Source organism: Mixophyes fleayi, chromosome 10 (assembly GCF_038048845.1).
Source record: "Mixophyes fleayi isolate aMixFle1 chromosome 10, aMixFle1.hap1, whole genome shotgun sequence".
In the NCBI taxonomy this organism is placed as follows: Eukaryota; Metazoa; Chordata; class Amphibia; order Anura; family Limnodynastidae; genus Mixophyes; species Mixophyes fleayi.
In genome coordinates, this window is record NC_134411.1 from 48,579,875 (window position 1) to 48,594,612 (window position 14,738).

Here is a 14,738-nt window from a genome sequence, read left to right on the forward strand (position 1 = left end):
TACTAAAATAGGAGAACCCTGGAAAAAACTTCCTGTGTGAAATTTTCAGGGCTCGCAGTTGACTGCTGGTTTTTGATCACCAGCAGGCAATATCTTTGGAAATTTAATTTCAGTTGCAAATTAGTCATCCTCTGATTAAAGAAAATCAAATTCTTTAAATACTATGCTGTGTAGTGACATTTGCTTTCAAAAAAGTTATTTTCAATGAAAATAAGTTCTTTCCAAAACTAGTATATGGTAGTTGAGCATTAAAGAATTTAGATTTTGTCTTTGGATTTACAGTGTAGTGGTTATCAGACATGTTTTAGTTTTTCGTGTAAAGTTTGATGTATGTTATGAAAGGGAATTTTATTTATATGTCTTCCTAAAAAAGGCATATGTTCAAAACAAGGCTTGCTAAATCACTAAAAAGGAATCCTTAAAAATGTGGGGCTACTGATCGATAAAACTACAAGGCATTAAACATCATGAATGCTGTCACATTTTTCTCTTTAAAATTGAAATATTAACTACTCAAAAATCTTCTCTAAACTTGATTCCAAGGGTTTAAACAGAAGTTTGACCAACAATTCAAAAATTGCACATTTCCAGGTTTCATATCATATATCGAGTCATTCAACTTTGCTGAACTGTGCAGAAACAGGCTACATCTTGGTTTCATAGTGTAGTGGTTATCACATCTGCTTTACACGCAGAAGGTCCTGGGTTCAATCCCCAGTGAAACCATGTTTATGTTCTGATTAACCAATCAATCTTTAAATATTTCCATACTCAACATATCTCTTCTGGTGATTTAAACTGTGAAAAGGGTAGTTTGTTCAATAGAAACTGGCCTTTCTGCTAATGGGAATAAATGTAGTCTTAAACTACACTTTAAGTTTTAGTTCATAAAAATAGTATATACTTGTAATCCAGTAATTTTAAAATTAAAAGTTAAGTTGACTTATCTCCTTTTTGCCAACAATGTATTTTCATGATTTCTATATATTTTTAAAGCAAAAGAGCTTGTTAAAATGTTTTTTTGTTCATTTTTCTACATTAATGAATATACTTTATGCTGTGTAAATTTTCTCTGTAAAATTGAAATCTCATAAGCTTCTCCATGCAATTGTTTCTTCCATATCTCCACTGCTCGACTGACAGCCCTGGCTGAGACCTAGGGATTCTGGGACACTGCAGAGAGTGGGTGTGATGAGGAGGACCATTAAGAAGCTGCCATCACAGAGAATGCTATTTTTCTGTCATTCAATATGTTCATGCCCACCATTGTGACTGCTTAATATTAGAAACAAAAATATGTGCTATTGTGAGACTACTAAAATAGGAGAACCCTGGAAAAAACTTCCTGTGTGAAATTTTCAGGGCTCGCAGTTGACTGCTGGTTTTTGATCACCAGCAGGCAATATCTTTGGAAATTTAATTTCAGTTGCAAATTAGTCACCCTCTGATTAAAGAAAATCAAATTCTTTAAATACTATGCTGTGTAGTGACATTTGCTTTCAAAAAAGTTATTTTCAATGAAAAAAAGTTCTTTCCAAAACTAGTATATGGTAGTTGAGCATTAAAGAATTTAGATTTTGTCTTTGGATTTACAGTGTAGTGGTTATCAGACATGTTTTAGTTTTTCGTGTAAAGTTTGATGTATGTTATGAAAGGGAATTTTATTTATATGTCTTCCTAAAAAAGGCATATGTTCAAAACAAGGCTTGCTAAATCACTGGAAATGAATCCTTAAAAATGTGGGGCTACTGATCGATAAAACTACAAGGCATTAAACATCATGAATGCTGTCACATTTTTCTCTTTAAAATTGAAATATTAACTACTCAAAAATCTTCTCTAAACTTGATTCCAAGGGTTTAAACAGAAGTTTGACCAACAATTCAAAAATTGCACATTTCCAGGTTTCATATCATATATCGAGTCATTCAACTTTGCTGAACTGTGCAGAAACAGGCTACGTCTTGGTTTCATAGTGTAGTGGTTATCACATCTGCTTTACACGCAGAAGGTCCTGGGTTCAATCCCCAGTGAAACCATGTTTATGTTCTGATTAACCAATCAATCTTTAAATATTTCCATACTCAACTTATCTCTTCTGGTGATTTAAACTGTGAAAAAGGTAGTTTGTTCAATAGAAACTGGCCTTTCTGCTAATGGGAATAAATGTAGTCTTAAACTACACTTTAAGTTTTAGTTCATAAAAATAGTATATACTTGTAATCCAGTAATTTTAAAATTGGAAGTTAAGTTGACTTATCTTCTTTTTGCCAACAATGTATTTTCATGATTTCTATATATTTTTAAAGCAAAAGAGCTTGTTAAAAAGTTTTTTTGTTCATTTTTCTACATTAATGAATATACTTTATGCTGTGTAAATTTTCTCTGTAAAATTGAAATCTCATAAGCTTCTCCATGCAATTGTTTCTTCCATATCTCCACTGCTCGACTGACAGCCCTGGCTGAGACCTAGGGATTCTGGGACACTGCAGAGAGTGGGTGTGATGAGGAGGACCATTAAGAAGCTGCTATCACAGAGAATGCTATTTTTCTGTGATTCAATATGTTCATGCCCACCATTGTGACTGCTTAATATTAGAAACAAAAATATGTGCTATTGTGAGACTACTAAAATAGGAGAACCCTGGAAAAAACTTCCTGTGTGAAATTTTCAGGGCTCGCAGTTGACTGCTGGTTTTTGATCACCAGCAGGCAATATCTTTGGAAATTTAATTTCAGTTGCAAATTAGTCATCCTCTGATTAAAGAAAATCAAATTCTTTAAATACTATGCTGTGTAGGGACATTTGCTTTCAAAAAAGTTATTTTCAATGAAAACAAGTTCTTTCCAAAACTAGTATATGATAGTTGAGCATTAAAGAATTTAGATTTTGTCTTTGGATTTACAGTGTAGTGGTTATCAGACATGTTTTAGTTTTTCGTGTAAAGTTTGATGTATGTTATGAAAGGGAATTTTATTTATATGTCTTCCTAAAAAAGGCATATGTTCAAAACAAGGCTTGCTAAATCACTAAAAAGGAATCCTTAAAAATGTGGGGCTACTGATCGATAAAACTACAAGGCATTAAACATCATGAATGCTGTCACATTTTTCTCTTTAAAATTGAAATATTAACTACTCAAAAATCTTCTCTAAACTTGATTCCAAGGGTTTAAACAGAAGTTTGACCAACAATTCAAAAATTGCACATTTCCAGGTTTCATATCATATGTCGAGTCATTCAACTTTGCTGAACTGTGCAGAAACAGGCTACGTCTTGGTTTCATAGTGTAGTGGTTATCACATCTGCTTTACACGCAGAAGGTCCTGGGTTCAATCCCCAGTGAAACCATGTTTATGTTCTGATTAACCAATCAATCTTTAAATATTTCCATACTCAACATATCTCTTCTGGTGATTTAAAATGTGAAAAGGGTAGTTTGTTCAATAGAAACTGGCCTTTCTGCTAATGGGAATAAATGTAGTCTTAAACTACACTTTAAGTTTTAGTTCATAAAAATAGTATATACTTGTAATCCAGTAATTTTAAAATTAAAAGTTAAGTTGACTTATCTCCTTTTTGCCAACAATGTATTTTCATGATTTCTATATATTTTTAAAGCAAAAGAGCTTGTTAAAATGTTTTTTTGTTCATTTTTCTACATTAATGAATATACTTTATGCTGTGTAAATTTTCTCTGTAAAATTGAAATCTCATAAGCTTCTCCATGCAATTGTTTCTTCCATATCTCCACTGCTCGACTGACAGCCCTGGCTGAGACCTAGGGATTCTGGGACACTGCAGAGAGTGGGTGTGATGAGGAGGACCATTAAGAAGCTGCCATCACAGAGAATGCTATTTTTCTGTCATTCAATATGTTCATGCCCACCATTGTGACTGCTTAATATTAGAAACAAAAATATGTGCTATTGTGAGACTACTAAAATAGGAGAACCCTGGAAAAAACTTCCTGTGTGAAATTTTCAGGGCTCGCAGTTGACTGCTGGTTTTTGATCACCAGCAGGCAATATCTTTGGAAATTTAATTTCAGTTGCAAATTAGTCACCCTCTGATTAAAGAAAATCAAATTCTTTAAATACTATGCTGTGTAGTGACATTTGCTTTCAAAAAAGTTATTTTCAATGAAAACAAGTTCTTTCCAAAACTAGTATATGGTAGTTGAGCATTAAAGAATTTAGATTTTGTCTTTGGATTTATAGTGTAGTGGTTATCAGACATGTTTTAGTTTTTCGTGTAAAGTTTGATGTATGTTATGAAAGGGAATTTTATTTATATGTCTTCCTAAAAAAGGCATATGTTCAAAACAAGGCTTGCTAAATCACTGGAAATGAATCCTTAAAAATGTGGGGCTACTGATCGATAAAACTACAAGGCATTAAACATCATGAATGCTGTCACATTTTTCTCTTTAAAATTGAAATATTAACTACTCAAAAATCTTCTCTAAACTTGATTCCAAGGGTTTAAACAGAAGTTTGACCAACAATTCAAAAATTGCACATTTCCAGGTTTCATATCATATATCGAGTCATTCAACTTTGCTGAACTGTGCAGAAACAGGCTACGTCTTGGTTTCATAGTGTAGTGGTTATCACATCTGCTTTACACGCAGAAGGTCCTGGGTTCAATCCCCAGTGAAACCATGTTTATGTTCTGATTAACCAATCAATCTTTAAATATTTCCATACTCAACATATCTCTTCTGGTGATTTAAACTGTGAAAAAGGTAGTTTGTTCAATAGAAACTGGCCTTTCTGCTAATGGGAATAAATGTAGTCTTAAACTACACTTTAAGTTTTAGTTCATAAAAATAGTATATACTTGTAATCCAGTAATTTTAAAATTAGAAGTTAAGTTGACTTATCTCCTTTTTGCCAACAATGTATTTTCATGATTTCTATATATTTTTAAAGCAAAAGAGCTTGTTAAAAAGTTTTTTTGTTCATTTTTCTACATTAATGAATATACTTTATGCTGTGTAAATTTTCTCTGTAAAATTGAAATCTCATAAGCTTCTCCATGCAATTGTTTCTTCCATATCTCCACTGCTCGACTGACAGCCCTGGCTGAGACCTAGGGATTCTGGGACACTGCAGAGAGTGGGTGTGATGAGGAGGACCATTAAGAAGCTGCTATCACAGAGAATGCTATTTTTCTGTGATTCAATATGTTCATGCCCACCATTGTGACTGCTTAATATTAGAAACAAAAATATGTGCTATTGTGAGACTACTAAAATAGGAGAACCCTGGAAAAAACTTCCTGTATGAAATTTTCAGGGCTCGCAGTTGACTGCTGGTTTTTGATCACCAGCAGGCAATATCTTTGGAAATTTAATTTCAGTTGCAAATTAGTCATCCTCTGATTAAAGAAAATCAAATTCTTTAAATACTATGCTGTGTAGGGACATTTGCTTTCAAAAAAGTTATTTTCAATGAAAACAAGTTCTTTCCAAAACTAGTATATGGTAGTTGAGCATTAAAGAATTTAGATTTTGTCTTTGGATTTACAGTGTAGTGGTTATCAGACATGTTTTAGTTTTTCGTGTAAAGTTTGATGTATGTTATGAAAGGGAATTTTATTTATATGTCTTCCTAAAAAAGGCATATGTTCAAAACAAGGCTTGCTAAATCACTAAAAAGGAATCCTTAAAAATGTGGGGCTACTGATCGATAAAACTACAAGGCATTAAACATCATGAATGCTGTCACATTTTTCTCTTTAAAATTGAAATATTAACTACTCAAAAATCTTCTCTAAACTTGATTCCAAGGGTTTAAACAGAAGTTTGACCAACAATTCAAAAATTGCACATTTCCAGGTTTCATATCATATATCGAGTCATTCAACTTTGCTGAACTGTGCAGAAACAGGCTACGTCTTGGTTTCATAGTGTAGTGGTTATCACATCTGCTTTACACGCAGAAGGTCCTGGGTTCAATCCCCAGTGAAACCATGTTTATGTTCTGATTAACCAATCAATCTTTAAATATTTCCATACTCAACATATCTCTTCTGGTGATTTAAACTGTGAAAAAGGTAGTTTGTTCAATAGAAACTGGCCTTTCTGCTAATGGGAATAAATGTATTCTTAAACTACACTTTAAGTTTTAGTTCATAAAAATAGTATATACTTGTAATCCAATAATTTTAAAATTGAAAGTTAAGTTGACTTATCTCCTTTTTGCCAACAATGTATTTTCATGATTTCTATATATTTTTAAAGCAAAAGATCTTGTTAAAATGTTTTTTTGTTCATTTTTCTACATTAATGAATATACTTTATGCTGTGTAAATTTTCTCTGTAAAATTGAAATCTCATAAGCTTCTCCATGCAATTGTTTCTTCCATATCTCCACTGCTCGACTGACAGCCCTGGCTGAGACCTAGGGATAGTGGGACACTGCAGAGAGTGGGTGTGATGAGGAGGACCATTAAGAAGCTGCTATCACAGAGAATGCTATTTTTCTGTGATTCAATATGTTCATGCCCACCATTGTGACTGCTTAATATTAGAAACAAAAATATGTGCTGTTGTGAGACTACTAAAATAGGAGAACCCTGGAAAAAACTTCCTGTGTGAAATTTTCAGGGCTCGCAGTTGACTGCTGGTTTTTGATGACCAGCAGGCAATATCTTTGGAAATTTAATTTCAGTTGCAAATTAGTCACCCTCTGATTAAAGAAAATCAAATTCTTTAAATACTATGCTGTGTAGTGACATTTGCTTTCAAAAAAGTTATTTTCAATGAAAACAAGTTCTTTCCAAAACTAGTATATGGTAGTTGAGCATTAAAGAATTTAGATTTTGTCTTTGGATTTACAGTGTAGTGGTTATCAAACATGTTTTAGTTTTTCGTGTAAAGTTTGATGTATGTTATGAAAGTGAATTTTATTTATATGTCTTCCTAAAAAAGGCATATGTTCAAAACAAGGCTTGCTAAATCACTGGAAATGAATCCTTAAAAATGTGGGGCTACTGATCGATAAAACTACAAGGCATTAAACATCATGAATGCTGTCACATTTTTCTCTTTAAAATTGAAATATTAACTACTCAAAAATCTTCTCTAAACTTGATTCCAAGGGTTTAAACAGAAGTTTGACCAACAATTCAAAAATTGCACATTTCCAGGTTTCATATCATATATCGAGTCATTCAACTTTGCTGAACTGTGCAGAAACAGGCTACGTCTTGGTTTCATAGTGTAGTGGTTATCACATCTGCTTTACACGCAGAAGTTCCTGGGTTCAATCCCCAGTGAAACCATGTTTATGTTCTGATTAACCAATCAATCTTTAAATATTTCCATACTCAACATATCTCTTCTGGTGATTTAAACTGTGAAAAAGGTAGTTTGTTCAATAGAAACTGGCCTTTCTGCTAATGGGAATAAATGTAGTCTTAAACTACACTTTAAGTTTTAGTTCATAAAAATAGTATATACTTGTAATCCAGTAATTTTAAAATTGGAAGTTAAGTTGACTTATCTCCTTTTTGCCAACAATGTATTTTCATGATTTCTATATATTTTTAAAGCAAAAGAGCTTGTTAAAAAGTTTTTTTGTTCATTTTTCTACATTAATGAATATACTTTATGCTGTGTAAATTTTCTCTGTAAAATTGAAATCTCATAAGCTTCTCCATGCAATTGTTTCTTCCATATCTCCACTGCTCGACTGACAGCCCTGGCTGAGACCTAGGGATTCTGGGACACTGCAGAGAGTGGGTGTGATGAGGAGGACCATTAAGAAGCTGCTATCACAGAGAATGCTATTTTTCTGTGATTCAATATGTTCATGCCCACCATTGTGACTGCTTAATATTAGAAACAAAAATATGTGCTATTGTGAGACTACTAAAATAGGAGAACCCTGGAAAAAACTTCCTGTGTGAAATTTTCAGGGCTCGCAGTTGACTGCTGGTTTTTGATCACCAGCAGGCAATATCTTTGGAAATTTAATTTCAGTTGCAAATTAGTCATCCTCTGATTAAAGAAAATCAAATTCTTTAAATACTATGCTGTGTAGGGACATTTGCTTTCAAAAAAGTTATTTTCAATGAAAACAAGTTCTTTCCAAAACTAGTATATGGTAGTTGAGCATTAAAGAATTTAGATTTTGTCTTTGGATTTACAGTGTAGTGGTTATCAGACATGTTTTAGTTTTTCGTGTAAAGTTTGATGTATGTTATGAAAGGGAATTTTATTTATATGTCTTCCTAAAAAAGGCATATGTTCAAAACAAGGCTTGCTAAATCACTGGAAATGAATCCTTAAAAATGTGGGGCTACTGATCGATAAAACTACAAGGCATTAAACATCATGAATGCTGTCACATTTTTCTCTTTAAAATTGAAATATTAACTACTCAAAAATCTTCTCTAAACTTGATTCCAAGGGTTTAAACAGAAGTTTGACCAACAATTCAAAAATTGCACATTTCCAGGTTTCATATCATATATCGAGTCATTCAACTTTGCTGAACTGTGCAGAAACAGGCTACGTCTTGGTTTCATAGTGTAGTGGTTATCACATCTGCTTTACAAGCAGAAGGTCCTGGGTTCAATCCCCAGTGAAACCATGTTTATGTTCTGATTAACCAATCAATCTTTAAATATTTCCATACTCAACATATCTCTTCTGGTGATTTAAACTGTGAAAAAGGTAGTTTGTTCAATAGAAACTGGCCTTTCTGCTAATGGGAATAAATGTAGTCTTAAACTACACTTTAAGTTTTAGTTCATAAAAATAGTATATACTTGTAATCCAATAATTTTAAAATTGAAAGTTAAGTTGACTTATCTCCTTTTTGCCAACAATGTATTTTCATGATTTCTATATATTTTTAAAGCAAAAGATCTTGTTAAAATGTTTTTTTGTTCATTTTTCTACATTAATGAATATACTTTATGCTGTGTAAATTTTCTCTGTAAAATTGAAATCTCATAAGCTTCTCCATGCAATTGTTTCTTCCATATCTCCACTGCTCGACTGACAGCCCTGGCTGAGACCTAGGGATAGTGGGACACTGCAGAGAGTGGGTGTGATGAGGAGGACCATTAAGAAGCTGCTATCACAGAGAATGCTATTTTTCTGTGATTCAATATGTTCATGCCCACCATTGTGACTGCTTAATATTAGAAACAAAAATATGTGCTGTTGTGAGACTACTAAAATAGGAGAACCCTGGAAAAAACTTCCTGTGTGAAATTTTCAGGGCTCGCAGTTGACTGCTGGTTTTTGATCACCAGCAGGCAATATCTTTGGAAATTTAATTTCAGTTGCAAATTAGTCACCCTCTGATTAAAGAAAATCAAATTCTTTAAATACTATGCTGTGTAGTAACATTTGCTTTCAAAAAAGTTATTTTCAATGAAAACAAGTTCTTTCCAAAACTAGTATATGGTAGTTGAGCATTAAAGAATTTAGATTTTGTCTTTGGATTTACAGTGTAGTGGTTATCAAACATGTTTTAGTTTTTCGTGTAAAGTTTGATGTATGTTATGAAAGTGAATTTTATTTATATGTCTTCCTAAAAAAGGCATATGTTCAAAACAAGGCTTGCTAAATCACTGGAAATGAATCCTTAAAAATGTGGGGCTACTGATCGATAAAACTACAAGGCATTAAACATCATGAATGCTGTCACATTTTTCTCTTTAAAATTGAAATATTAACTACTCAAAAATCTTCTCTAAACTTGATTCCAAGGGTTTAAACAGAAGTTTGACCAACAATTCAAAAATTGCACATTTCCAGGTTTCATATCATATGTCGAGTCATTCAACTTTGCTGAACTGTGCAGAAACAGGCTACGTCTTGGTTTCATAGTGTAGTGGTTATCACATCTGCTTTACACGCAGAAGGTCCTGGGTTCAATCCCCAGTGAAACCATGTTTATGTTCTGATTAACCAATCAATCTTTAAATATTTCCATACTCAACATATCTCTTCTGGTGATTTAAACTGTGAAAAAGGTAGTTTGTTCAATAGAAACTGGCCTTTCTGCTAATGGGAATAAATGTAGTCTTAAACTACACTTTAAGTTTTAGTTCATAAAAATAGTATATACTTGTAATCCAGTAATTTTAAAATTAAAAGTTAAGTTGACTTATCTCCTTTTTGCCAACAATGTATTTTCATGATTTCTATATATTTTTAAAGCAAAAGAGCTTGTTAAAATGTTTTTTTGTTCATTTTTCTACATTAATGAATATACTTTATGCTGTGTAAATTTTCTCTGTAAAATTGAAATCTCATAAGCTTCTCCATGCAATTGTTTCTTCCATATCTCCACTGCTCGACTGACAGCCCTGGCTGAGACCTAGGGATAGTGGGACACTGCAGAGAGTGGGTGTGATGAGGAGGACCATTAAGAAGCTGCTATCACAGAGAATGCTATTTTTCTGTGATTCAATATGTTCATGCCCACCATTGTGACTGCTTAATATTAGAAACAAAAATATGTGCTGTTGTGAGACTACTAAAATAGGAGAACCCTGGAAAAAACTTCCTGTGTGAAATTTTCAGGGCTCGCAGTTGACTGCTGGTTTTTGATCACCAGCAGGCAATATCTTTGGAAATTTAATTTCAGTTGCAAATTAGTCACCCTCTGATTAAAGAAAATCAAATTCTTTAAATACTATGCTGTGTAGTGACATTTGCTTTCAAAAAAGTTATTTTCAATGAAAACAAGTTCTTTCCAAAACTAGTATATGGTAGTTGAGCATTAAAGAATTTAGATTTTGTCTTTGGATTTACAGTGTAGTGGTTATCAAACATGTTTTAGTTTTTCGTGTAAAGTTTGATGTATGTTATGAAAGGGAATTTTATTTATATGTCTTCCTAAAAAAAGGATATGTTCAAAACAAGGCTTGCTAAATCACTAAATAGGAATCCTTAAAAATGTGGGGCTACTGATCGATAAAACTACAAGGCATTAAACATCATGAATGCTGTCACATTTTTCTCTTTAAAATTGAAATATTAACTACTCAAAAATCTTCTCTAAACTTGATTCCAAGGGTTTAAACAGAAGTTTGACCAACAATTCAAAAATTGCACATTTCCAGGTTTCATATCATATGTCGAGTCATTCAACTTTGCTGAACTGTGCAGAAACAGGCTACATCTTGGTTTCATAGTGTAGTGGTTATCACATCTGCTTTACACGCAGAAGGTCCTGGGTTCAATCCCCAGTGAAACCATGTTTATGTTCTGATTAACCAATCAATCTTTAAATATTTCCATACTCAACATATCTCTTCTGGTGATTTAAACTGTGAAAAGGGTAGTTTGTTCAATAGAAACTGGCCTTTCTGCTAATGGGAATAAATGTAGTCTTAAACTACACTTTAAGTTTTAGTTCATAAAAATAGTATATACTTGTAATCCAGTAATTTTAAAATTAAAAGTTAAGTTGACTTATCTCCTTTTTGCCAACAATGTATTTTCATGATTTCTATATATTTTTAAAGCAAAAGAGCTTGTTAAAATGTTTTTTTGTTCATTTTTCTACATTAATGAATATACTTTATGCTGTGTAAATTTTCTCTGTAAAATTGAAATCTCAATAAGCTTCTCCATGCAATTGTTTCTTCCATATCTCCACTGCTCGACTGACAGCCCTGGCTGAGACCTAGGGATTCTGGGACACTGCAGAGAGTGGGTGTGATGAGGAGGACCATTAAGAAGCTGCTATCACAGAGAATGCTATTTTTCTGTGATTCAATATGTTCATGCCCACCATTGTGACTGCTTAATATTAGAAACAAAAATATGTGCTATTGTGAGACTACTAAAATAGGAGAACCCTGGAAAAAACTTCCTGTGTGAAATTTTCAGGGCTCGCAGTTGACTGCTGGTTTTTGATCACCAGCAGGCAATATCTTTGGAAATTTAATTTCAGTTGCAAATTAGTCATCCTCTGATTAAAGAAAATCAAATTCTTTAAATACTATGCTGTGTAGTGACATTTGCTTTCAAAAAAGTTATTTTCAATGAAAACAAGTTCTTTCCAAAACTAGTATATGGTAGTTGAGCATTAAAGAATTTAGATTTTGTCTTTGGATTTACAGTGTAGTGGTTATCAGACATGTTTTAGTTTTTCGTGTAAAGTTTGATGTATGTTATGAAAGGGAATTTTATTTATATGTCTTCCTAAAAAAGGCATATGTTCAAAACAAGGCTTGCTAAATCACTAAAAAGGAATCCTTAAAAATGTGGGGCTACTGATCGATAAAACTACAAGGCATTAAACATCATGAATGCTGTCACATTTTTCTCTTTAAAATTGAAATATTAACTACTCAAAAATCTTCTCTAAACTTGATTCCAAGGGTTTAAACAGAAGTTTGACCAACAATTCAAAAATTGCACATTTCCAGGTTTCATATCATATGTCGAGTCATTCAACTTTGCTGAACTGTGCAGAAACAGGCTACGTCTTGGTTTCATAGTGTAGTGGTTATCACATCTGCTTTACACGCAGAAGGTCCTGGGTTCAATCCCCAGTGAAACCATGTTTATGTTCTGATTAACCAATCAATCTTTAAATATTTCCATACTCAACATATCTCTTCTGGTGATTTAAACTGTGAAAAGGGTAGTTTGTTCAATAGAAACTGGCCTTTCTGCTAATGGGAATAAATGTAGTCTTAAACTACACTTTAAGTTTTAGTTCATAAAAATAGTATATACTTGTAATCCAGTAATTTTAAAATTAAAAGTTAAGTTGACTTATCTCCTTTTTGCCAACAATGTATTTTCATGATTTCTATATATTTTTAAAGCAAAAGAGCTTGTTAAAATGTTTTTTTGTTCATTTTTCTACATTAATGAATATACTTTATGCTGTGTAAATTTTCTCTGTAAAATTGAAATCTCAATAAGCTTCTCCATGCAATTGTTTCTTCCATATCTCCACTGCTCGACTGACAGCCCTGGCTGAGACCTAGGGATTCTGGGACACTGCAGAGAGTGGGTGTGATGAGGAGGACCATTAAGAAGCTGCTATCACAGAGAATGCTATTTTTCTGTGATTCAATATGTTCATGCCCACCATTGTGACTGCTTAATATTAGAAACAAAAATATGTGCTATTGTGAGACTACTAAAATAGGAGAACCCTGGAAAAAACTTCCTGTGTGAAATTTTCAGGGCTAGCAGTTGAGTGCTGGTTTTTGATCACCAGCAGGCAATATCTTTGGAAATTTAATTTCAGTTGCAAATTAGTCACCCTCTGATTAAAGAAAATCAAATTCTTTAAATACTATGCTGTGTAGTGACATTTGCTTTCAAAAAAGTTATTTTCAATGAAAACAAGTTCTTTCCAAAACTAGTATATGGTAGTTGAGCATTAAAGAATTTAGATTTTGTCTTTGGATTTACAGTGTAGTGGTTATCAGACATGTTTTAGTTTTTCGTGTAAAGTTTGATGTATGTTATGAAAGGGAATTTTATTTATATGTCTTCCTAAAAAAGGCATATGTTCAAAACAAGGCTTGCTAAATCACTAAAAAGGAATCCTTAAAAATGTGGGGCTACTGATCGATAAAACTACAAGGCATTAAACATCATGAATGCTGTCACATTTTTCTCTTTAAAATTGAAATATTAACTACTCAAAAATCTTCTCTAAACTTGATTCCAAGGGTTTAAACAGAAGTTTGACCAACAATTCAAAAATTGCACATTTCCAGGTTTCATATCATATGTCGAGTCATTCAACTTTGCTGAACTGTGCAGAAACAGGCTACGTCTTGGTTTCATAGTGTAGTGGTTATCACATCTGCTTTACACGCAGAAGGTCCTGGGTTCAATCCCCAGTGAAACCATGTTTATGTTCTGATTAACCAATCAATCTTTAAATATTTCCATACTCAACATATCTCTTCTGGTGATTTAAACTGTGAAAAGGGTAGTTTGTTCAATAGAAACTGGCCTTTCTGCTAATGGGAATAAATGTAGTCTTAAACTACACTTTAAGTTTTAGTTCATAAAAATAGTATATACTTGTAATCCAGTAATTTTAAAATTAAAAGTTAAGTTGACTTATCTCCTTTTTGCCAACAATGTATTTTCATGATTTCTATATATTTTTAAAGCAAAAGAGCTTGTTAAAATGTTTTTTTGTTCATTTTTCTACATTAATGAATATACTTTATGCTGTGTAAATTTTCTCTGTAAAATTGAAATCTCATAAGCTTCTCCATGCAATTGTTTCTTAAATATCTCCACTGCTCGACTGACAGCCCTGGCTGAGACCTAGGGATTCTGGGACACTGCAGAGAGTGGGTGTGATGAGGAGGACCATTAAGAAGCTGCTATCACAGAGAATGCTATTTTTCTGTGATTCAATATGTTCATGCCCAACATTGTGACTGCTTAATATTAGAAACAAAAATATGTGCTATTGTGAGACTACTAAAATAGGAGAACCCTGGAAAAAACTTCCTGTGTGAAATTTTCAGGGCTCGCAGTTGACTGCTGGTTTTTGATCACCAGCAGGCAATATCTATGGAAATTTAATTTCAGTTGCAAATTAGTCACCCTCTGATTAAAGAAAATCAAATTCTTTAAATACTATGCTGTGTAGTGACATTTGCTTTCAAAAAAGTTATTTTCAATGAAAACAAGTTCTTTCCAAAACTAGTATATGGTAGTTGAGCATTAAAGAATTTAGATTTTGTCTTTGTATTTACAGTGTAGTGGTTA

At 32.8% G+C, this 14,738-nt stretch overlaps 11 non-coding genes across 11 annotated transcripts; all 11 read left to right on the plus strand.

The window, feature by feature from the left end:
• Positions 1-653: 653 nt before the first annotated feature.
• Positions 654-726, plus strand: TRNAV-UAC (transfer RNA valine (anticodon UAC)). Its single transcript has one exon. It is a non-coding gene; the product is annotated as a tRNA-Val (tRNA).
• Positions 727-1,966: 1,240 nt separating this feature from the next.
• On the plus strand, positions 1,967-2,039 carry TRNAV-UAC (transfer RNA valine (anticodon UAC)). The gene has a single exon. It is a non-coding gene; the product is annotated as a tRNA-Val (tRNA).
• Positions 2,040-3,279: 1,240 nt separating this feature from the next.
• On the plus strand, positions 3,280-3,352 carry TRNAV-UAC (transfer RNA valine (anticodon UAC)). Its single transcript has one exon. It is a non-coding gene; the product is annotated as a tRNA-Val (tRNA).
• A 1,240-nt stretch (positions 3,353-4,592) lies between these two features.
• Positions 4,593-4,665, plus strand: TRNAV-UAC (transfer RNA valine (anticodon UAC)). The gene has a single exon. It is a non-coding gene; the product is annotated as a tRNA-Val (tRNA).
• A 1,240-nt stretch (positions 4,666-5,905) lies between these two features.
• TRNAV-UAC (transfer RNA valine (anticodon UAC)) lies at positions 5,906-5,978 on the plus strand. The gene has a single exon. It is a non-coding gene; the product is annotated as a tRNA-Val (tRNA).
• Positions 5,979-7,218: 1,240 nt separating this feature from the next.
• Positions 7,219-7,291, plus strand: TRNAV-UAC (transfer RNA valine (anticodon UAC)). Its single transcript has one exon. It is a non-coding gene; the product is annotated as a tRNA-Val (tRNA).
• Positions 7,292-8,531: 1,240 nt separating this feature from the next.
• TRNAV-UAC (transfer RNA valine (anticodon UAC)) lies at positions 8,532-8,604 on the plus strand. Its single transcript has one exon. It is a non-coding gene; the product is annotated as a tRNA-Val (tRNA).
• A 1,240-nt stretch (positions 8,605-9,844) lies between these two features.
• Positions 9,845-9,917, plus strand: TRNAV-UAC (transfer RNA valine (anticodon UAC)). The gene has a single exon. It is a non-coding gene; the product is annotated as a tRNA-Val (tRNA).
• Positions 9,918-11,157: 1,240 nt separating this feature from the next.
• TRNAV-UAC (transfer RNA valine (anticodon UAC)) lies at positions 11,158-11,230 on the plus strand. Its single transcript has one exon. It is a non-coding gene; the product is annotated as a tRNA-Val (tRNA).
• A 1,241-nt stretch (positions 11,231-12,471) lies between these two features.
• TRNAV-UAC (transfer RNA valine (anticodon UAC)) lies at positions 12,472-12,544 on the plus strand. The gene has a single exon. It is a non-coding gene; the product is annotated as a tRNA-Val (tRNA).
• Positions 12,545-13,785: 1,241 nt separating this feature from the next.
• Positions 13,786-13,858, plus strand: TRNAV-UAC (transfer RNA valine (anticodon UAC)). Its single transcript has one exon. It is a non-coding gene; the product is annotated as a tRNA-Val (tRNA).
• The last annotated feature ends 880 nt before the right edge of the window (positions 13,859-14,738 follow it).